The sequence below is a fragment of the Marmota marmota genome, unplaced genomic scaffold, assembly GCF_001458135.2.
Source record: "Marmota marmota marmota unplaced genomic scaffold, marMar, whole genome shotgun sequence".
In the NCBI taxonomy this organism is placed as follows: Eukaryota; Metazoa; Chordata; class Mammalia; order Rodentia; family Sciuridae; genus Marmota; species Marmota marmota.
Genome location: NW_025999842.1, coordinates 30,901,104 through 30,924,183, shown reverse-complemented (window position 1 = coordinate 30,924,183; position 23,080 = coordinate 30,901,104). Strand labels below are relative to the sequence as shown.

The following is a 23,080-nucleotide window of genomic DNA, read 5'->3' as shown; positions in this document are numbered from 1 at the left end:
ACAACAAATTAGAATTTAAAAAAAGTTGGAGGTGTGCTGAGTGATGGGAGAGAAAGTGAAGAGTCAAAAAGAACCTGAGAGGAACACGTCAAATAGGTAATTGCTCTCCCCGAGAAATGGTTTCATATCATTTTATAACTATAAACTTCTAGTTGATTTTTTTTTTTTTTGTACTGGGGATTGAACTCAGGGGCACTTGACCACTGAGCCACATCCCCAACCTTATTTTGTATTTTATTTAGAGACAGGGTCTCACTGAGTTGTTTAGTGCCTCACTTTTCTGAGTCTGATTTTGAACTCAGGATTCTCCTGCCTCAGCCTCCCAAGCCACTGGGATTACAGGCATGTGCCGCTGCACCCGGCTAGTTGATATATTTCTTGGAGAGGTTTTAGGTCACCAGTGCAAAAGCCAGGAGACACAGTGCTGAGTTCCATGCCCACTCACTTGCCCCAACACTGGCTTTTTGTCAAAAAACAAACTCAGATTTTTTTTTTCTCTACTGTCAGCACTGACCATTGGGTAATATAGAAACACAAGACATTGCGGGAGCCCAAACTGCTTTGCAGCCTCTGCACTGAGAACTGTCAGAAGCTCCTCACCACCCCATGTTACCACCCTCCTGGGTCAATTACTATGACCACAATGAGAGAAGTTTCCACTTTGGAACCCCGATGTTGACACCTTTTTAGTACTTTGATTTCTACATAGTTGATGTTCTATCTGCTCTGTATATAGTAGATATTCTATAGGAATGTAGGCCTTAATTAGATGGGTGACTAGTTGGTTAGTACTGAATACAGAAATCCAAGCTGCCTTCTGAACTGCTTGCAAGCTGAACCCTGGTGCTTCTCAGACTTCAGTGTGAATGGGAATTACCTGGAGGCGCTTATTAAAATTCAGGTTCTGGGGTTGGGGATGTAGTTCAATGGTAGAGTACTTCTTAGCATGGGTGAGGTCCTGGGTTCCATTCCTAGTATCAGAAAAGAAAAATCAGATTCGGATTCAGAAGACCTGGGCTGGCTGGAGTCATGGAGTTTGCATTCTTAGTCTGATGCTGCTCAAGGAAGGATCCCTGGGTGTAGAAGGTCTGCTTGCACACAGGAGCTGGGAGCCACTAGGGACTGACCTCACCAGGAAGTATGCATGCACATGTTGCAGATTAGTGAGTTCTTCATGGTGGATTCAGGAAAACCAGGGAGCTAAATGTAACAGGGACTTCAGAGCAGGTAGACACACTCTAAACTGACAGGAGAAGCTGGAAGGCCAGGGCTTGAAGTGCAAAATTATAGGAGGTGGGAGAGCTAGGGAAGCCAGCAAAGCAACTATCAGTCAGCTGCCTCTCAGAGGAGGTTAGGAGGGGCACCAATTTGGGCAAGAATGAGGACTATTTTATTATGGAGAACTCCTTAATTATGCAGTTAGAGAACTGTGTGTGGTGCATTCCAGGGCCTACACTGCTCTCATAAGGATTCCACTGTTAATTTAAAAAAGAGAAATAGCAATGCAACTTTCTCAACTCCCACGCCATTCACACATTGACTTTGTGTGCCAACTCAAAGCATACCCACTGGAAATGAAAACAGAGTCAAAGCCAACCCTCAAACTGAATCTTGTCAAGCCGCACATTTACAGAAGGACTTTGTTTTCTTTCTCTCCTTTCAAAACAAATTTTTCTTTCTGACATTTAAAAAAACTTATATCAGACACATATTTGTTAAACCAAAAATGCCAGGTCTCAAGTCCTTAACGACGAAGGCCCTCCGTCAGTGTTTGATCATTATTATAGGTGGTCTCGTGCACATTTGCACAGTATTGGGTATGAAGACCTTTGTGAATATACCCACACCTGGATGCTTCCAGATTTGGTCCCTCCTTTTGGAAATATAAGCAGCCAACATGAATGGAACTATTAGGCCAGAGAATCTCAGTGGAGCTAATGGAGATGGTGCACCAATGAGATGCAAATCTGACCCCTAATAGGTGGCCACTCCAGGCAACTTTGTTCTGGTGGAACAGCAAACTAGAGGGCAAAGCCTTCAAATTCTCATGAGAGGGACTCTCTGGAAGAAAAATATTATGTATCCAACACAAATACATACATCACACACACCCCTGAAACAAGAGCTTTATGAAATCATAATGACATAGTCACCCCTGCTTGTGAATGTTGGTCTCTTCAAAAAGTCATTCAGACTAGACCACATTTTTTTTTCACAGTATTTTCATTAACAAAATAACTAAATAGAACTTTTCTTTGATCTCACAATGTTCTAAGGTACTATTTTAATAATTCCTTTTCCTTCATCATTCCCATGGAAGGCACTCCTTTAGTTCCTCTCCTTACCAACACATTTTACTCTTGCCTTTTAAACCCTGGGGAAGCAATTAACACAATGATGGTAGCATAGATTCACCTCCACTCTCTGTGTGATCTTGGGCCAGTTCCTTAGCCTCTCTGTGTCTCAGTTTCCTGTGAAAGGATAATGATAATAATAAGACTGCCTGATAGGGTGGCTGTGGGGATTTAGCCTGCCAATAGAGAGCACAGAGGAAGACACCTGCTACCACAATTGTTGTTATTTCTCAAACCCTATCCTCTGGAGGGGGCGCCCAGCTTGATCCCCCAACACATGCCTTGAACATTGGCAGCATCTTTTCCCATCTGCTGACACTCATGCTACATGCCACCTGCATTTTTCTGACCTCTGGCATTACCATTTTAAGTTTTCCAATTTGTTTACAATGCTTCTAAAATGTATTAGTTAACATAAATGATTTCAGAAGTTACTAAGTCAACTTTAGATATTACTTAATCACAAGTGGTGATAAAAAGAAAAAAACTTCAACTTTTACCCCAGGAGATACACACACACATACACACACACACACTCACACACACACACACACACACATATGTATATATTTTTTTTCCCAAAAGAAAAGTGTTTTGGACATTGTATTACTCATGAACATTCTATCATTCACACACTCATTGGTGGTGGCAATTGAAGGAAACAATTGAAGGCCTTACAGTTCCTTTAAGCAGGGAAAATCCATGGGAAAAGGGCATGCTCACTGCACATACAGATGGATTTTTTTCTGGTGTTTTATGAGTACATTCTTTTACCATACAATTAAGGTCACTATGTACCCCAGGCTATATTGCAGGGCTCATGGTCAGGTGCTTTTAACAAGATGTTTCCCTCTTCCGTTTTGCTCCAAAATGTTGTTATGGGGCTGGAAGCCTAGAGAAGCATGTTTGTTAAAGGAATGAATAAATTTCTTAGATTCCATTAATGAATTCTTAATGAATAAATGGCATGCACTTTGGTGCCTGTGTTTAGGGACATTTTTTTTGGTTGCTCTGGGTACAGTGCTCTTCAACTGTGTTTCACATAATTGCTATTACCCAAAAAGGGCATCTTGATAAGTCAGGTTTTATGATACCCTGTTCTCAGGCCATTTCCCAAGTGTGCAGAGTTTCTTTCCAAACTGATTCTAAGCAGAGTACAGACACTATGTTTTGTTTTGTTTTTTCATTTCATTTATTCATTCTTCCAACAACAACAAAAAAATCACCAAGCACCCGACATTCCAGGCATTATGCCAGGTGACAAAAAGAATGCCAAGAGTATGTACATGGGATTTTTATAGTTGTCAAAGTGCTTTTGGGTAAATCATCTCATTTAGTCTCTAAACTCTGTGAAGCAGGTTACTTTATTCCTATTTTACAGATAAACGAAATTAGAAGATACAAAAGAAAAAGTAATGGGAAAAGAAAGAAGTATTTATTAACCGACCCAAATCCTGAACGTTCAGTCCCATCCATGTGTTTACAGAAGGACAGCTCACTCAAGAGCATGGAGCTTGCTCTATGAGCTACCTAGTATTTGCCCAGGCCAGCGCTGCATGCAGAAAGTCACTTAAACTCTTTGGAGGAAGATCATTTTGATGTTGGTGAGGTTTCGGGCCATCTCTTGGAAAGAGAGAAAGAGGATAATAATGAATTCCAGGAACCAGAAGAAAAGAGAAGATTAAAGACGCTGGGACTAGGAAGACCCATAAGAGACCAATGAGGTTTATTTCTGTCTGGGGAAAAAGACAGGCCAAGAGAAAGGATGGATGAGGTTAAAACGAGAGGCCACAGAGTGCAGACGGCAGAGACTTAAGATCCACGGACAGTTTTCAGGATGCAACGAACTGGCCTCAAGAAAAAGAAACTTTCTTCTTAAAGCTTTCATTAACAACTTCCAGCCTGCGAAATGGTTCCAGATTTCTGGCAGCTTTTTGAATTAGCTTCAGTCCCAATTTCAAAGCAGAAACTGTCCTAGATTCCTCTGTTTCTCAAAATGTCCCTTTTCTGCTGCTCAAAATATTCCTTATTGAAGATCTGCTGGGTGCTCAAAGATGGTGGCTTCACAGATCCATCAATGAGCCAAAGATTTGTTGGAGATGTGCTGTTTGCACACCATGGTGAGGAGTGGTGTGATGAGAAGGAACAGTGACAATACAGATAGGAGGCTGGGCTGACAGCGAACAGCGTGTGCTGGTGGAGAGGAACGCACTACATTTACCCTGCGTGACACCCGCTGATAGCAAGTTGTACCTGAGTGGGAAGTTCTATTAAACAGAGAGGGTGGGGCCATATCACAAAAAATACCTGAGGAAGAAGGAGATTAGGTCAGAATCCTTTAATCAAAGCCTCACAGCACAAAGATATCCAAAAACTATTTGTTGAATGCATGCATGCATAAGTGACTTAAAATGAGCATATTGTCCCAGACCCAGGACAGTCTTAGATCAATCACTGGGTCAAAGAATGTCAAAACACCATTATGATATCCATATATTTGTAGGACCATTCTGAGATGATGGACAGAAAAAGGTGTAACATTTTCTCAATGATAATGAACTTTGGACTCACTAAATGTGATCACTTGGAATCATGGGAGGAGAAGTGGAAGAGACCAGAGCCTTGGGACATAAGAGGTCCACCATTCTAATTGCTGGAGTCACAGGGAGATGATGAGTGGGAGAGAAAGAGCCTCTGTTCCAATCACACTCTCCTCCTGCCTGAGAATGTTCCCAGGGAGAGTAGCCATGGAGGACATGGAGACTTAGGGAGCTGGTCTGCCTATGAGCCTGCTGAGTCATTCCTACTAAGGCCTCTTCTGTCAAGGAAAATCCTTGCTGAGGCTTAAATATTATGATTCTTCATGACTTCCTAACCCTAAAATGTTTTCTAGTGTGTCTTGTTTATCTCAATGGTATCAAAGACATAGGATGTGTAGGACATCTGTATAGTGAAAGTAAATTTGCTGGTTTCTGAAAATTAAACAGTCCTCCAGGTGAAGAATGTGCTGGCCCATGGAAGATGTCACCAACCATAGTCTTCAGCAAGGAAACCCCTTCAGAAAACTTCCTGGCTAGCACTATGGGAGACTGTCATCTTATATTTCTCTCCCATTACTCCTCCTGCCTCTCTCTGAATCATCTCTTAAATTTGTCTCCCATTAAATTTGTCTGAACTTCTCTCAACCTCAGAGCAGTTGAAAAGAGCAAGGTGCTTCCTGCAAGTTCTTCCCCTTCCCACTGCATGGGGTTTAGGGGGTCTGGCAGGAAGAGGTGAGACCCTTCAGGAGAGTCCTATGCTGCTGTGATTTCTTGGTGCCATTTGACTGCACCATCGTTTAACCCTGACATAAATCAGCAGCTTCTCTGGATTCTGTGCTTCTTAACTGTATCAGTTAATTTTGCATTTTCTTCAGCCAATATAAAAGAAGGAGTTACCAGTGAAGACTTTAGAGATACTCATTGATGTCAAATCCGAAGCCTGTCATTCAAGTTGCATTGACTTTAGGATCTAGTGAGGTATCCCAGAAGCCATTGGCCTCACAAGCCCATGCTTTGTAAAGTGTGTTCTCAAAGTGGGGTGAAATAGTGGAGAGACTGAGGAAGAAGAGGGAAGAGCAAGCCAAGGCAAATGAAAACCAGGTTCTCCAGGGAGGGCAGAATCACCCTCTACCTAGGAATTCACATCCCAGACACCTGATGCTTAAAGCTCCCTCCAGAAGGGTCGAAGTCCTCTAACCTTTTCACTAAGACAAAATCTTAAACTGCAACTATGTCCTGTTACTGGGGATAGTTTCTCTGTATATCAAATATCTTGCCTCTCAAGATGAGAGACCAGTCGAAACCTGAGACTTTTTAAATGAATGCCACTTGTGGAATCTGCCTTCCTCTACTTTCTGAAAGGACAATCTCAGCTCTTACCTGATTTCCAAACAATAGCAACAATAGGCCTCCTACTCAGGATGCAATTATAGAACATTATCATGGGTAATCTTTTATCATTTCAGACTTCAGTAGAGTCGGCTGCTTTTGCAAGCACTTGGCTGCAAGAACCTGTGCACAACAGGATGTGGTAAGACAGTAGATCTTGGTAGCCCTATAGAGCAAGATGGAACAGGGTGTCTGAAAATCCCCACCCAAATATGCAGGGTCTATTGACCTTGTTAGAACATGCAATTCACCTTGTTAGAACATGCAATTCAATTCAATTTATATTTATTTAATGCCTACCATGTACAAGACAAGGTGCTTGGTGCTATGATGGAAGTAAAGAAATTAACAAGACCCACTCCGTGCTTACCTTGTAGTCTGTTACAGACTCAGAATGCAATAAATTTGTTTAAGCTGTATTCTGGAAGGACTATGCATTTCTTACTCTGGCCATTGAAGGATATGAATTACTAGGTAGGGTCATCTCCACCCAGACAACCATCTAAAGTGACACCTGGGAGGATTCTTAAATTAAGTATTCACAGGAAGAAGACTGAACCTTCTCTCTGGAAGGAGAACTAGATGCCATGTTACCATACGCCTCACATAGGAATCTGTAAACACACAATTTAAGATGGTATCTGTTGAGTTCCAAGAGACAATTCCACTCCTTGCCATTGGGGCACCAGTGAAAGGCAGTTGGAGACCAACTGGTGTGAGTTGTGAGGTGTGGGGGTTTCCCTCCAGGCCTGGTGCAGGCATGGCTCCCTTTCTCTTCAGGCTGAGAGGCCGTTTCTTGTCCTTTTATTTGGGGACCAACTTTTCTCACAAATGAGTGCTGCCCTGGGTGTGTTCTCTGCACCACAAGTACTTCACGCCCTCTGTGTCTTCAGTGAAATGACGGAAGGGAGGAGTATGTCAGAAAAAGCCATTTCTGATAGTTGGAGACTGGTGTAAAGGTGGGTCCTGCCTTGAGGAGAAACACATTGCCGTTTCATTCAGTATGCATCATGTTCCCCATGTAGACTGGGAACTGTCCAGTGGCCTGTTTCCTAGCTTCACCTTTGACACCAATCAGCACGAAGGTCAAAAGGGTGGAGAGCTGAGAAGCATCGTGTAGCAAACCACAACAGAAGGGGGCCCTGGAAAGCAGCCTACACACTGTACACATGTATCCACAGTACTGTCTCTTTTAACATATGAAATTATACTCAGGACTCTTTATGAGTTGTAACCGGTGGTTATCAAAATAAAAGGTGGTTCATGGCCACCACCTTCCTTGGGTGGTATTTTAACCTTGGGCCTTTGGGACCTGCTTCCCCCTTCAGGTATGCGTCTATCATAATCTGTCCTAATCTCCCAATGCTACGAAATTGTGAGCTTTGATAAGTTCAGTCTTATGTCTAACACAGTCACTGGTTACTTCTAAGCCCAGCACACCCCCAGGTAGAGCAGAAGGGCTTGATTATTATTTACTGATTAAAGAATGCAAAAGTAAGTCATTAGCTTTCTGGTCAGATTAGGATGGGGGAGTCGTGCCCACCCATCGCCATCCTTTACTCCATAATGTCCCAATATAAATCCTAAATTCCCAGAGGAAAACCATCAAAACTGTCAGAAATACAATTGAACAGCATGTGAAATTCATTATAAAGAACAGAAACATCTGCCACCGCACCGTTCTATTGTTCCATAGTATTTCTTGTTCATGAAAGCAGAAAAAGGAAATAAATACTCCAAGCACCACATAATGGTGATACCTACAACTACCATAGTGATACCCTTCACTACCTTCATTTTTTCTGTACTTGTCCATGCTCAGGACTTAGCAAGATGAGGTATCAACAGGGAAGAGGTAGGTTCAAGTCCTGGGTCTGCCACTTACTCTGTTATGGGTGGAATTATGTCCACCTACATTTCATGCATTTAAGCCCTAACCCCAACACCTCAGAATATGACCTTATTTGTAAATATGACCATCGCAGATGTCATTACAAGAGATCATGCTATGGTAGGGTGGGTCCCTAATCCAATACAATTGGTGTCCTTCTGAAAAGGGTAAATTTGGACCCAAAGATAGGCACAAAAGTGAATCCCTGTGAAGAATGGAATTATGCTGGCCCAAGCCTAGAAACTACCAGAAGCTAGGAGACAGGCCTGGAATGGATCTTCCCCTAGAAGCTTCAGAGGGAATATGGCCCTGCCGACATTCTTGATTTTAGACTTCTGGTCTTAGAACTGTGAGACAAGAATTGATGTCGTTTAACTCACCTGATTTGTGGTACTTTGTCAAGGCAGCTCTAGCAGAAGGAATGGAATGACTTTTGGCAAATTAATCTATTTGTGCCTCAGTTTTATTGGTTTTAAACAAGGTTAGTAAGCATCCCTCCTTCAGAGAGTTAATGTGAAGGTTAGATTATTGCTTAGAATGGCCCAGCACAGAAGACCCAAGGAATGTCAGAATGGTCAAAATTCTTTCCTATTCCCTGCAGTGGTGTCTGGAGTAGATGTCATCTACTGTGACTGTGGTTTAGCCAGGATGGTAGTCATAATGGTGGTAATTTGCATGTAGTCCTCAATGAGTCCTCATTTACAAATTGTTGTTGTGTTAGGACATTTTGTACCAGCTTCAGTGCAGCATGTGGGACTCCAGAAGTCAGCGAGAGTAATGGTGTTGCCATTACCTTTAAGCTTAATTTAAGAGCAACTCCTTCAGGCATTCAGTAAAACTAAGGATCTCCCATGGCCAGGGGTAACCCACAGGGGAAAATGTTTTATATTTTTGTATTATTTCCTAATACTGAAATTTTAACAGCAAAATGATCCTACATTTTCATCAATTTCTCCTGAGCATTTTTATTTTTCCTAAAATTTAAATTAACTAATTAATATTTGTACTTCTACCAGGAAATTTAAAAGAGCAGAAGAATTTGAGAGAAATGAAAGACATATAAATGAGAGATCAAAACAACTCTTAGGGGAATGGCAGAAGCCAAAGAAAATGAAATAATTCTTGTCTTTTTTTTTTTTTAATTTTAAGCAAAGGATCCTGTGCTTAACTGATATAGTCTTCTCTAGGCTGTAGGTCCTATGTTATTTTTAATTAACTTAAAGGTATGTGAGTTGCACAGGATTTTTTGAGAAAGAAATATGAATTTCTGGCCCAAGTATTTTTAAGCACCTGCTACGTCCTAGCTACTGTCTTAGGTACTGGGGACACATGGCAATAGATAAAACTACTGAAAGTTCAGGTCTTCACAGAATTCAAAGTGAGAAAGACAACAAAAAATTATAAGTAAAATCTATAGTGTATTAGTTAGTTATAAATGCAAAAACGAAAACCAAAGCAGGGAGATGGATGGGCTGGGAGGATGGACTGGAGGTGCATCTTGAGATAAAGGGGACCAAGGAGACTTCACCGAGAAAGAGACATTTCAGAAGAGCTGGAAAAGGTGAGGGAGTGAGCCATCAGATATCTGAGGGAAGAGTATTTGAGGCAGAGGAAGTATCAAGTGCAAAGATCCTGGGGCTTAGAGTATTCAAAGAACAGGAAGCAGACAGTTGTGTCTGGAGTGGAATGAGAAAGGGTAGGGTGTTGGAGATGAAGATGAAGTGAGGGAGGCAACAGGGACCAAGTCATAGAGGGACTTAGAGTCATAACAAAAACTTCAGCTTCACCTTGAGGGTAATAGGAAACCACAGGACAGATCTTGGCTGCTCTGGTCTCTTTATTAGAGGCAAAAGGGTGTATAAAGATGAGTGAGGAGGCTGTTGCAATAATTTAAACAGGAAGTGACTGTGGTTTAGCCTGGATGGTAGTCGTAATGGTGGTAATTTGCGTGTATTTTTTTCTTTTTCTTTTTTAAAAATTATTTATTTATTCTGATTTGTTATACATGATGGCAGAATGCAATTCATTGCATATTACACATATAGAGTACAATTTTTCAAGTAACTGATTGTACACAAAGTATTTTCACACCATGTGATTTTCACATCATGTACTTAGGGTAATGATGTCCATCTCATCCCACTATCTTTCCTACCCCCTTACCTTTCCCTCCCACTCCCTCCCCTTTGCCCTATCTAAAGTTCCTCCATTCCTCTCATGCTCCCCCCGCCCATCATCATTATGAGTCAGCATCCTCATATCAAAGAAAACATTCAGCCTTTGGTTTTCTGGGATTGGCTAACTTCACTTAGCATTATATTCTCCATCTTCATCCATTTACCTGCAAATGCCATGATTTTATTCTCTTTTAATGCTGAGTAATATTCCATTGTGTAAACATATCAAAGTTTCCCTATCCATTCATCTGTCGAGGAGCATCTGGGTTGGTTCCGCAGTTTAACTATTGAAAGTAAAGCAAGCAGGATTCACTAAGTAGGCCATGAATTAGGAAAGGCAGAGAGTCATGGATGCTTCTATGGTTTGGGTTCAAGCAACAGAAAGAGTAGAATTTTCACTTTCCTGAGAAAGGAAAGACTATAAAAGCAGATTTTCAGGGAACTCCATTGTAGATGAGTACTGTGTGAGATGCCTGCTAGATATTGTATTCATTCTCTATGACTGCTATAACAAATTGCCAGAAACCTGATGTCTTAGAATAACAAAAACTTATTATTTCAGAATTCTAGAGGCCAGATATCCAAAGTCAGTTTCCCTGGGCTGAAATCAAAGTGTCGGCTGGGCTGTGCTCTCTCTGGGAGACTTAGGGGAGAATCTGTTCCTTCTTTATTCCAGCGTCTCATAGCAGCCAGCAAGTTCCTTGGCTTTGGCTACATCACATGAATCTCTGCCATCACACTCACCCTACCATCTCTTTTGTGTGCCATCTGCCAGGACTACCCTTTTGTAAGGATACATGGGATTGCATTTTTGGCCACTTAGGTCCTTACTGTAATTACATTGGCAAAGTCTTTGCCATTTAAGGTAACTTATATACACAGGTTGCAGGAATTAGGTCATGGATATTTTTCGAGTGCTGTTCCTTGGTCTACTACAGATATCCAAGCAGAAATGTTGCCTAAGCCATTCCCATATGAGTCTGGCTTTCAGGAAAGAGGTACATGCAAGATATCTAAATTCACTCACTATCTATACATGGGTGGTATTCATGTCCTAAGACTGGAACACTCAGGAAATGATACCGAAAAAGAAGATATTCAATATGGAGGCACCTCAAAAAATTAGAAATAGAATTACCATCTGATCCAGCAACCTCACTTACAGATATATATCCAAAGGAATTAAATCTTGAAGAGATATCTGCATGCCTGTGTTCATTGCCTCATTATTCCAATAACAAAGGGATGGAAACAACCTAAATGTGGATAAATAAAAGTTACAGGAGGCCATTGTTGGAGCCTAAGCTTTTAAACCCCCAAAGACCAGACTAAAAACAAAAGGGAGTCACTTGCACTAAAGTTCCACATCACCAAGCTGTTTATCTGACCTTCCAACAAATTAGGGCTAGAGAGACAACAGCTGAATTTCCCACACAGTTCAGTTTCAATTGGCACAGTAATGAAGTTCTCTCTCCCTTAATCCCTGTACAAAAAAGATAACCTAAATAACCTGATGTTAAATATATTATTTCATATTTTGTCTCCCTGTTTCTACCTTACAAGGAAAGTAACTTTGAAATGACCAATTTGCTTATTATTGCTGTTCTCTTCAACCCTTCTCCGTCTATAAAAGCAATCTGTTCTGCTCAGCCCATCAGAGCGCTTGTTCTATTTTATGGAAGGTAGTGTTGCCTGAATCTAGAAGAATCAAAACTGAAGCCAATTAAGATCTTAAACCAAATCATTGCAATTTTGTCCTTTGAGAATGCCCATCAACATATAAACAGATTAAGAAATATAATTTATACTTACAATGGAATATTATTCAACCTTAAAGAAGAAGGAACTCCTGCCTTTTGTGACAGCGTAGATGGAGCTGGAAGACATTAGGCTAAGGAAAACAAATCAGACACAAAATATAAACACTGCTTGGTCTTATTATCTGTGGAATATAAAATAGTCAAACACACAGAAGAGTGGAACAGTGGTGGCCAGAGAGAGAGAGGGGAAAATGAGGTAGTAGTCAAAGAGTACAAAGTTTCAGACATGCAAAGTAAATAAGATCTGCAGAGCTGTCTAACAGAATCTATAACTAGCAACGTTGTATCATACACCTCAGGTTTTGCTAATGAGGTAGATTTGAGCCGTGTTCTTACTATAGAAGGAAAACAATAGCGACACCAACAAAGAGGGTGCACAGGAATTTTTGGAGGATAATTGAGGACAGTGGATAAAGGTGTTGATCTGATGGTTTCAAAGGTATACACTTAGCCCCAAACACCTCAAGTTGCTTACAAGTTATATCAATAGTCTTTTACATATCAATCACACCTCAATAAATCAGCTTAGAAAAGAAAATCAAAGAAACAAAAGAAGGAAGGAAGGAAACACAAAGGCTTTTTTCCAAAACTAGGCCTGCAGTCTTCCCACGTTCAAAGGTCTGTAATATCAAGAGAGGCAGAGGAAAAATAGAAACTGAGAAGGAGCTGAAGAGGTGGGAAGAAAGCTGGGAGTCTTTGGGGAACCAAGCAAAGAATGTTCCTGAAAACAGTAAAATGATCCACTCTGTCAAATGCTACTGGTGGGTCAGGTGGAATGAGATCTTAAAACACCTGGTTTAGCAACACAGAGGTCACTGTGGATCCTGGCCAGAGCTCTTTGAATTTAGAAACGGGGCAAAAGTCTGACCACAGAGGTTCTTAGGAGAGAATGAAGAGACAGGATGTGGAGACAGCAAATACTGAGCACTTTTCAAGGTGCTGTTTCCCAAAAGAGTAATACTGAAAAGAATCCCTTGACCTGCACCCACTTTCAGAACAGCATTGGAACTGGTCCAGCTGGGAACCAGTAACGAGAAATGAAGGCCAAGGTTTTTCCCAGTTGGCTGTTCTGCACAAAGTGTATTTGTGAGTCCTTCCTACAGCGGCTAAGGGTGACTACATTCTGAAAACTCCCAATAAAAGATATGTTTGTCCCTGAAGGTGAAACCCTGAATCACTGTGTTTGGATGGCCCACACCCTCCCTCCAGCCCCAAACAAGCCAGGATGCCTTGATCCTTACAAACGCACTGTCCAGGTCCCTTTCCACACACCACAAGGTCTTCAAATAACCAGGGTGCTTAACGGGTGGGAGTCAGGACACTTTTATACACATACTCTCGAGCTGTAGAGCTAATTAAACTCAAACGAGGCAAGTTTCCAACTCTCAGAGAAGTTTATTTATGCCTCGTCTAACTCGGGGCAATGACTGCAGTTTCTGACTTTAATTCCCAGATTTGAGAAAGCGTGAGGCCTTACTTTAATGAAAATAGGCACACGTGAATGAGCAGCAACTTGCAAGGAGTTAAAGAAAATCATAAGATTTTTTTTCTCCTGCTTTTCTAGAGGTTGCAGTCACATATTCGCCTTTTCATAACTGTGACACTTCAAAGGACACAAGACCCTCCTCACACATGGCTGGAGGGATATTATTGCTGTCGCTGACTGATGCTCACTCTGTGACACGAACTTCATCAGATGCTTTGTGCACATTGTTGTCTAATCCTCACAAGGGTCTCCTGAAGTGGTTACTCTCATTAGTCTCATTTTACAGACAGGGAAAATGAGACTCGGGGAAGCGACCCAGCTTCCTGCCATTGGGAATTGCAGGCCACCGCAGCCGGCACTCTTCCATCCAGGCAAGATTCCTGCAGCTTGGAAGAGAAAGAGACCCAGGGCTCAGGAAGGAGGTCAGGTATCCAGAAATCAGATGGCTTCATCGCCCTGCACCTGAAAATGCTTTGGCAATAGTCGATGTCCTTTAAAATTCTCATTTAGAGAAAGACAATGAAGTGCTTCATTTGTGAGTTCAGAAAGCATCCCAAAAGACATACCAGGTGTGGGGTAATGGGTTACTCTTTGTGTAAAATTGACCTTGGAAGTATGAACATGTCCTTTCTGGGCAGAGTAGTTCACTGGAATCATGGAAGGAGGACGGGATTTGGTTATCGGCTCACCTAGAATATACATGTTGAAGAAAGGAGACGAACAAAAGGTAACTTCAATCTCCCCTCAGTTCATCAGGCTGAGTAAGGATTTTCTTTTTTTTTTTTTTTATAGTGACAATATTTTTAGCAAGTTGAAATTTAACACTATGCCAACACTTAATACCTCCAAAGAATAAATGGTGCATGTGAGACTGAGATTTGTCACAGGGGGACCGGAAGGAGCCCAGGAAACTATCCTGAATAATGCCACATTGGTGCACTGGTTACCTCAACCTGAAGGAACTGGGAACTAGGCACAGAGGAACATTTCCTGAGTTTCCCTTGTCAATTAAAGGCAGATTCTTCAGAAGGAAGTCAACTGTCATCAAAAGACATCTATCAGGGAAGATCAGCACACAGCAGGAGTGGAACCTAGAAGAAGCTAGAGACGGGGCACCATATCCCAACAGGGTATTTCCTATTCTTCTGATGGCCCATCTCTTTTTTTTCCAAAACCCTTTACTTTCTCTAGGTTATCTACACAGCACCCTCCACCACCACCTCTCTCCCCTTAGGAAGAGAGGACATAAGCTCTTAGGTGTCACTAGGTTACTGGGTTTCCACCTTCCTTCAATGCCCTACAGGTAAAAAATTGTCGGTGTGCCTTTCTTGACTCTTTTTTTTTTTTTTTTTTTTTGAGAGAGAGAATTTTTTTTTAACAACAAACTCATTTTTTTTAAACAGTTTTTTAAATATTTATTTATTTATTTTTTAGTTTTCTGTGGAAATAACATCTTTGTTTGTACGTGGTGCTGAGAATCGAACCCAGGTCGCACGCATGCCAGGCGAGCGTGCTACCGCTTGAGCCACATCCCCAGCCCGAGAGAGAGAATTTTTTGATATTTATTTTTTAGTTTTCGTCAGACACAACATCTTTATTTGTATGTGGTGCTGAGGATCAAACCCAGCGCCACATGCATGCCAGGCAAGCGCGCTACCGCTTGAGCCACATCCCCAGCCACCTTTCTTGACTCTTAATGTTCCTATGGTCTGTTTATTTCAGCAGACTCAATTATTGAACTTTAGAGGGAAAGTTAGAAGTTCCTTATAGGCAAAGTTGTTGATTCCAGAAACTTAATGGGTTACCCAAGGCCAGATCTAGGCAACATTGTAAAATGAAAGTTATCCTCATCAGTTCCTTTTTAAAATTATTTTAATTTGTTATATGTGATAGCAGAATACATTACAATTCATATTACACACATAGAGCCCAATTTTTCATCTCTCTGAGTGTACACAAAGTAGAGTCACACCATTTGTGTTTTTTACATGTAATGATGTCCATCTCATTCTACCATCTTTCCTACCCCTATGCTCCCTCCCCACTTCTCCCTCCCCTTTGCACTATCTAGAGTTCATCTAATCCTCCCATGCCTGCCCCTCATCACATTATGAATCAACATCCTTAAATCAGAGAAAACATTCAGCATTTGTTTTGGGGGAATTGGCTAACTTCACTTAGCGTTATATTCTCCAACTTCATCCATGTACCCATAAATGCCACAATTTTTTCTCTTTTAATGCTGAATAACATCCCATTGTGTATATATACCATGTTTTCTTTATCCATTTATCTACTGAAGGGCATCTAGGTTGGTTCCACAGTTTAGCTATTGTGAATTGTGCTGCTATAAACATCGATGTGGCTGTGTCCTTCTGGCATACTGTTTTTAAGTCCTTTGGGTATAAAGCGGGGAGTGTTATAGCTGGGTCAAATGGTGGTTCCATTCCCAGTTTTCCAAGGAATCTTCATACTGCTTTCCAGATTGGTTGCACCAATTTTCAGTCCCACCAGCAATGTGTGAGTGTGCCTTTTCCCCACATCCTCACCAACACTTATTATTGTTTGTATTCTTAATAGTTGCCATTCTAACTGGAGTGAGATGAAATCTTAGAATAGTTTCAATTTGCATTTATCTAATTGCTAGAGATGTTGAAGATCTTTTCATATATTTGTTGATTGATCGTATATCTTCTTCTGAGAAGTGTCCCAACAGTTCTTTTTATGGATATTTTATTTGAGAGTTCCCAGGCAACCTCAGGTGTCCACTACCCTCAAGCAAATCTGTTTGCCCAGTGATCTCCCCCAGAGGTTCATCTATTCCTCCTGTGTTAAGTCAACTTTTCTTCACTGTGCCCAAAATACCAGACAAGAACAACTTAGAGGAGGAAAAGTTTATTTTGAATTATGGTCCCAAAGGTTCCATCTACAGTGGGCAGACTCCATTGCTGTGGATCCAAGATGAGGCAGAACATCATGGCAGATGGGCACGACAGAGGAGTACTACGTTATTAGCAATGGCCAGGATCAGAGAGAAAAAGGGGAAGGGGCTACAGGGAAGATGAAGGTTTTTGGGGCACATCCCCAGTAACCCACCTCCTCCAGTCACATCCCACCTGCCTACCATTACCACCCAATTAGTCCATTCAGACTAGGATGGGCTGATCAGGTCACAGCTCTCACGATCCAATTATTTCACCTCTGAACCTTCCTGCATTAACACAGGAGCTTATGGAGGACACTTCATATCTAATCTAAAACACTGCCCCTTCTTGCTGTTATCAGAATTTGTGTCCTGGACTCATTTTGTTTTTATTTGTCTCCTTCTTAGGTACCAAAGACCAAACTGATTTATTGGGACAGAGTACTGGTATTTTCAGGAAGGAGAAGCACATTTAGGGACCACTCACACCACTCCCTTTATCCAGCTTGATCAAGCTTTTCCCAGCCCCTGTGTAATGCTATGAGAACCTAAGAGAGAAGCATGTGCTAACCAAGAGTTCATGGGGCATCACTTATAAACTTACTAGTTTAAGACTATCTTCATAGATCTAAAATTGTTGAATAGGACTGAGTTACTCCAGATCTAGATGAGGCACTAATAAGACCCAAATTACTCTTTGAAAAGCTTGTTTTTCCTATCCCAAATCCCTTCCAACACTCACACACTCACACACACACACACACACACACACACACACCAAAATTCCTCATGGGCTACCCAGCCTAGTAACTTATATGTGCTTTTTAAAGTAAAGTATATGTACTTTTTAATACCACTTATAACTAGGTTAGTAACCTATTTCTGCTACAAGTTAACTAGTTGGCTTTGGGCAACAAGTTTCCATATCTGTAAGACCAAGGTAAAAATAATACCCATCCCATTGGGCTTTATGCACATGAGTTGTAATAACTCAGGTGAAACCCTCAGCACAGTATCTGGCCCTTGTAAAGCCTCAAAAAATGTTAGCTACAGTATTGTCACTTCCTGATTTTAATAGCTACACTTATATATCCAGTCCCCCCAGTGCCAAGCACTGGTCGAAGGGTTTTACATATGTTTAGTTTTCACAGCCATCCCATGATAGAGGTACTATTGTCCATATTTGAAAGATCAACAAATGAAAACAGAGAGATGTTAAGTGATTTTGCCAGGGTAGCACAGCAAGTAAGTGGCAGAGCTATAACTCAAACCCAAGTAGCCTAGCCACTGGGGCTGCACTTTTCACCACAACCACCAAATTCAGCCACACTTGTTAGGAGCTCTAGAAAGCACAACAAGGCAGACCCTTTATTACAGCAAGAGAATTTGTGTTGCTGTTTGGAGCAGAGAGAAGCAAAAAGACCCTAAAAAAAAAAAAAAAAAGGTAAGAAGCAATCCAAGTACACAAAGACTTCCATTAGAACAGAAACTTCACACACCCAGCTGGAAGCCAGTGGTTCTGAAATCCACACATTTAGGTACACATCTGAGTAATGTTAGAAAGGGAGACTTATAGGGAGGATGTTCCCCATCAAGAACGAACAAATTCACCATGAAGTTAGAGACTAAGAGATATCTGGGGCGGGGAGTGCTAATGAAAGAGGGGTGGTTCACGAGAACAAAAAGGAAACCAAAGGAGAAGGGAACAGAGTGATAGTCCCAGAATCGTAATTCAAATGCAGCCCAGGAGCTGGCAGTTTATGGGGACAGCGTGCCCAATAACCCGCACAATGCACAATGCTCTCAGAGCTTGTTTGATGTTGAAATGCTTTCTTGAATGAGATTCACAAAAGGAGTGATTGTTGTGTGACATGTCTTCAAGTTTATTAGGCCACAGTGACCGGTGTGAGTCGCTGTGTGCACACAGGGCTGCCTTAGCGTCTACTGCCACGTGTGCATCTTGTCTCTCCAGTCTGACGGCTGCTGTGCCTCACACTCAATGCACAGTCATTTGATGTTGGGGGAGGAAAGTGGGAAAGGACAGGAAGAGAAAACCTTATGGAGATTTGCCTAAAACATTTTTTTTCAATAACTCTGAAGAAAATGTTCCAATTTATGATTCTTTTAAAAAGCATCTAGTCTCAATAAAATCTCTTTAATGATGCATCACAAAAGCAGAGCACCCTTGAGAGGTGCACTCTGGGATTTTCAGGACGACATCTGGACTGCTCCATATTTATCCTGTAGCTCCGAAGGCCTGAGCCATTAGCTACTGCAGCCAACTTTCCTAGCCAGGATAGACAAAACCATACCCAGGGTCCAGGGAGTCAGCAAAAGCTCCCCCGGGGTGTTTGCCTGCAGTTTCTCTCTGTGAGTTTACCTGTTTCCATGGGTTAGAAATGCTTTGGTGGGAAGAACTATTATTGTCAGTAGCTGGCTACATAATACACAGAAGCATTATTTTTGTGCAAATTGCACCTGTAAATTCTACCAACAAATTCTGAACACCTATATCCAATTAAGAGTAGGAAGGAAGGAAGGAATTTTCACTTTATCTTGTTTTTCTTGCCCTTTTCACTTGAGAGGAAAATTATAAATTATAAAGCAGGAAAACGGATTCTCACTAGTTGTGAGATGTAAGCTAACCCTCCACTCTATATCACCGCCAGTGTGAGATCTAGAAACTCTTAATTGGGCTGAATTGAGGCTTCAGAGGAACTGCATGAGATCCTCATGAAATGACCTCAATGCTTCTAGAGCTGCTTCCCTGGTGATCTTAGACCTGGGAGGGACTATATACCTCCCTGCAGATCCAGCTGCTCCAAAGCTCTTCCATCAGCTCAAGACCAAGTCACTGCCCTCCCCACCACTTTCTGGGAGTTGATTTCCTAAAGGACTCCTTTGACCATACAGATAAGATCTCATTTAAATTCAGGCACATACACCCACAGGCTGATTGACAGAGACACACCATGAATTGAATGATAAATAATACATGCAGACAAAGACAACACCAGCACTTATTTGTAGATGAAAGAACACTAGAAATTATTTCTGATGGGAATATAAAAGATTAAATTCAAGCAGGGAGTGGGGGAGGAAGTTTCTTCTTAAGATTCCTTAAGAAACAACTTCATTGTTTCACTTTCAAAAAGACACTTTCTGTCCTGAGTTAGGAATTCAGTGGGCACTAGGAACTCCAGACCCAATGGGAGATGCTAGTTCACCAAGGATAGAACTCAAGGGAGCAGAAACATAGCTCAAGTTTGAGAGAGAGTCACCTGGTCATGGGTTAGCCTAGCATCCATCTCCCTTTGGTAATTTTCTGTTGGAGATCTATTCTTTTTCCACTTTCACTCCATAGAGTCAATCTACCATTCCACATGGAATATCAGTGGAGAACATCAGCTCTCAGGTGGCATGGGAGAGCCAGATGCGGTGGTGCATGCCTGTACTCCCAGCAGCTTGGAAGGCTGAGACAGGAGAATTGCAAGTTCAAGACCAGCTTGAGCAACTTAGCAAGACCCTAAGCAACTTAGTGAGACCCTAAACAACCTAGCAAAACCCTGTCTCTAAATAAAAAAATAAAAAGGACTGGGGATGTGGCTCCATGGTAAAGCACCCCAGGGTTCCAACTCCCCAAAAGAACAACAACTGCAAAAACCAGCGTGTGGCTTGGGAGAGGCCTGCCTGAGAACCAAAGAAAACCAAGCTGAGAAATGGAGAGCCACAGATTCTAGGTAGTGTAGTATATGCACCTGAATCCAACCATTCCTGAAGCTAGACTGCCCAGACATTTTAGTTACATGAACCAAAGAATTAACTCATTTTGTTGGTTAAATCAGTTTCAACTCATTTTCTGTCACTTCTAATCAAGCCTTCAGCAAGGTAGACTGGTGGCTCCCACTCAGATAGTTTGGGTGGCATTGCTGTCTGGTAGAAACAGACCTGAGTTTGAATTTATGCAGAAAGAAAGAGGGAGATTATGACCCTATGCCTTGAGGGGTCAGAGAGCTCAGAGGAGCAACTGCTTGGCATCTAGGTCTCATCTTCACCTTGGGATAATAAAGCTCTCAAGAGGACCTGAATGAGAACTTGTATTGACAAAACAGAGAGTTTGGGAACCCCCAGCTGAGGATTACTCATAGAGCCCCTATCTTAAATGTTGACAGTTTAAAGAAGTAAATGTGCATAAGTAGTGTGATATACATACACATATATAGATAACATCCATGAACTCTGTGTAATTACAAGGGCAATCTTGGTGGGCATTTGTGAGAAGATTTATCCCACCAATAGTCAAAACCTACCTTAGAAAATCCAGGTTTATCAATTGATAGATTAGGGTGTGGTTACTTATGTGTTAAGTATTCCATAGCATGTCCATAAAGAATTACATGACAGACAGGGTCTCACCTGAGACTGGGGAAACAATCCTCAGAAAGCAAGCGCCATGGCCTGTGTGACACGTTAGAAGATGTTTACTACAACATGGAAAATGCAGTTTAAAACCTGCAAATTAAAACAAAAACAAGAATCAAATCCAGACCACAAATGTTAAAAGGTTGTACAACTCGGGAAATGAGTGAATGAGAAAGATGTTATAAACTGCTCCCTGCAGGAAAGCTAAGTGTCCAAGAAGGAGATGGAACCCCAACTAACCTGAACGGCCAAAAATTTGATAATCTTCTAGCTCGGTGTTTAGAAAAATTCCCATCTGATGGTGGAGGAATTCTGGTCTGGAGGGAGGGGCTTGTGCAATTCCCCAATCCTCATACAGATGGTCTGGAAGTCACGCTTCACAAATGAGCTATTCTCCCCATTTCTGTCCATAGATGCAGCTTCCAATTGGGCCGTCTTTGACTCCTTATGGCACAACCAGTCCACCTAATCCTTTTTTATTTACCTTAAAAATATATAGACTATTGCTCATTCTCATATTCTGGTCTTGACACCATCAGCCTTCCTATGGACTGCGGTATTTCCTGCCTCCACCCTAGCCTTCCTGTAGCCTTTTCTATAGACCATCTGAATAAGCCTTTAAAAATATGTATCAGCCAGGTATGGTGGTGCACCTGAATCCAGCCTACACCTGTAATCCCAGCAGCTTGGGAGGCTGAGGCAGGAGGATCACAAGTTCAAAGCCAGCCTCAGCAATTTAGCCAGGCTATAAGCAAACTAGTGAGACCCTGTCTCAAAATTTAAAAATTTTAAAAAGGGTTGGGATGTGACTCAGTGGTTAAACACCCTTGGGTTCAATCCTTGGTACAAAAAACAATAATAATAATAAATCAGATCATGTTGCTTCTCAGCTCAAAAACTCTCCATCTCCCTCAGGCAAAGCCATAGTCCTGCAGTGGCCTAAGGGCCCTCTGCCCTCTCTACCTGCCAGACCCACTCTCCCATCATTTTCTAATCTCATCTACTCCTAATCCCTGCCCCCTCTCTCTGCCAGCCTTATGCGTACCTTGGTCTTCCTGGAAATTCATGCTGAACTTTGAAAACACCAGCCCAGAACCCCTCCAAGACCTGTTCACATACCTATCCCTTTCCTGGAACATTCTTCCCTGGAATACTTGCAGGCTAGAGCCTCACATCAACGAAGCCTTCTCTGACTTCACTATTTATGATCACAAACTCCTACCTCCCACCAACCCTCCAGTCCCCTTTCCTGCTCTATATCATCTATCACTATCACCCATATGTGTGAGCAAAGGTGCTAAAGCCTATTCCAAGCAGTGGCAAGATTTTAAAGAACTTATTGATATAGATACCAGAAGAAAGATGAGAGTGGATTCAAACAGCATCCCATAAACAGGTTTAGATAGTCAGTGTAGGAAAAGAATGTTGAAATAAGATTTGCTAAATTAGATGCAAGAGGAGCTAATGATCTAGGGCAATTCAACCCTGACCCTTAAATTATCTTTACAAGGAGCACCCCCGGGGTGGGGGATGGGGCATTGTTAAATCATTTCATTTTTCTGAGGGTTAATCTCCAGATTTATAAACTGAGGAAACATCTGGACCCTTGTTACTTAAAGTTAGATCCCTCTGAGACTCAGAGGACAGTCAGGGACTTTTTATAAACTGCTCCATCATCCAACTATTAAAGCAGTCATCATTTAGGTTTATATCTGAGTAAAGGAAAAATTATTAGTTTATACCTATTATCTATTTTGCTTATTTATTTCTTTATTCTTAATTGCCTGTCTTACACCACTAGATTGCAAGATCTGTGAAGCAGGGATTATTGTTTGTTTTGTTCATAGTTATGTGGCCAGTGCTTAGAATAATGCCTGACCCACAGAAGGTACCTTAAATAAGGTGTAACTGAGTGAATGAATTGCCGAATTTGTTCTTAAAAATGCTACCATATGGCTATTGCTAATAGTCAAGGGTGTTTTTTTGACTTTCTCTTTTAATCTCCTAGAGCTCAGTCTCTTGTGGATAGTAGGCCTCATGGGTCAGCAGTTTGGGGCACTTAATTATCACTGAGAAAC

The 23,080-nt window shown here is 41.6% G+C and overlaps 1 long non-coding RNA gene across 1 annotated transcript; it reads right to left on the bottom strand.

Moving 5' to 3' along the window:
• Positions 1 to 429: 429 nt before the first annotated feature.
• On the bottom strand, positions 430 to 22,229 carry LOC125612506. Its single transcript, XR_007342931.1, has 3 exons — positions 22,122 to 22,229; positions 20,997 to 21,092; positions 430 to 971 (listed from the first exon to the last, which is right to left on the bottom strand). It is a non-coding gene; the product is annotated as an uncharacterized LOC125612506 (long non-coding RNA).
• Between the last annotated feature and the right edge of the window lie 851 nt (positions 22,230 to 23,080).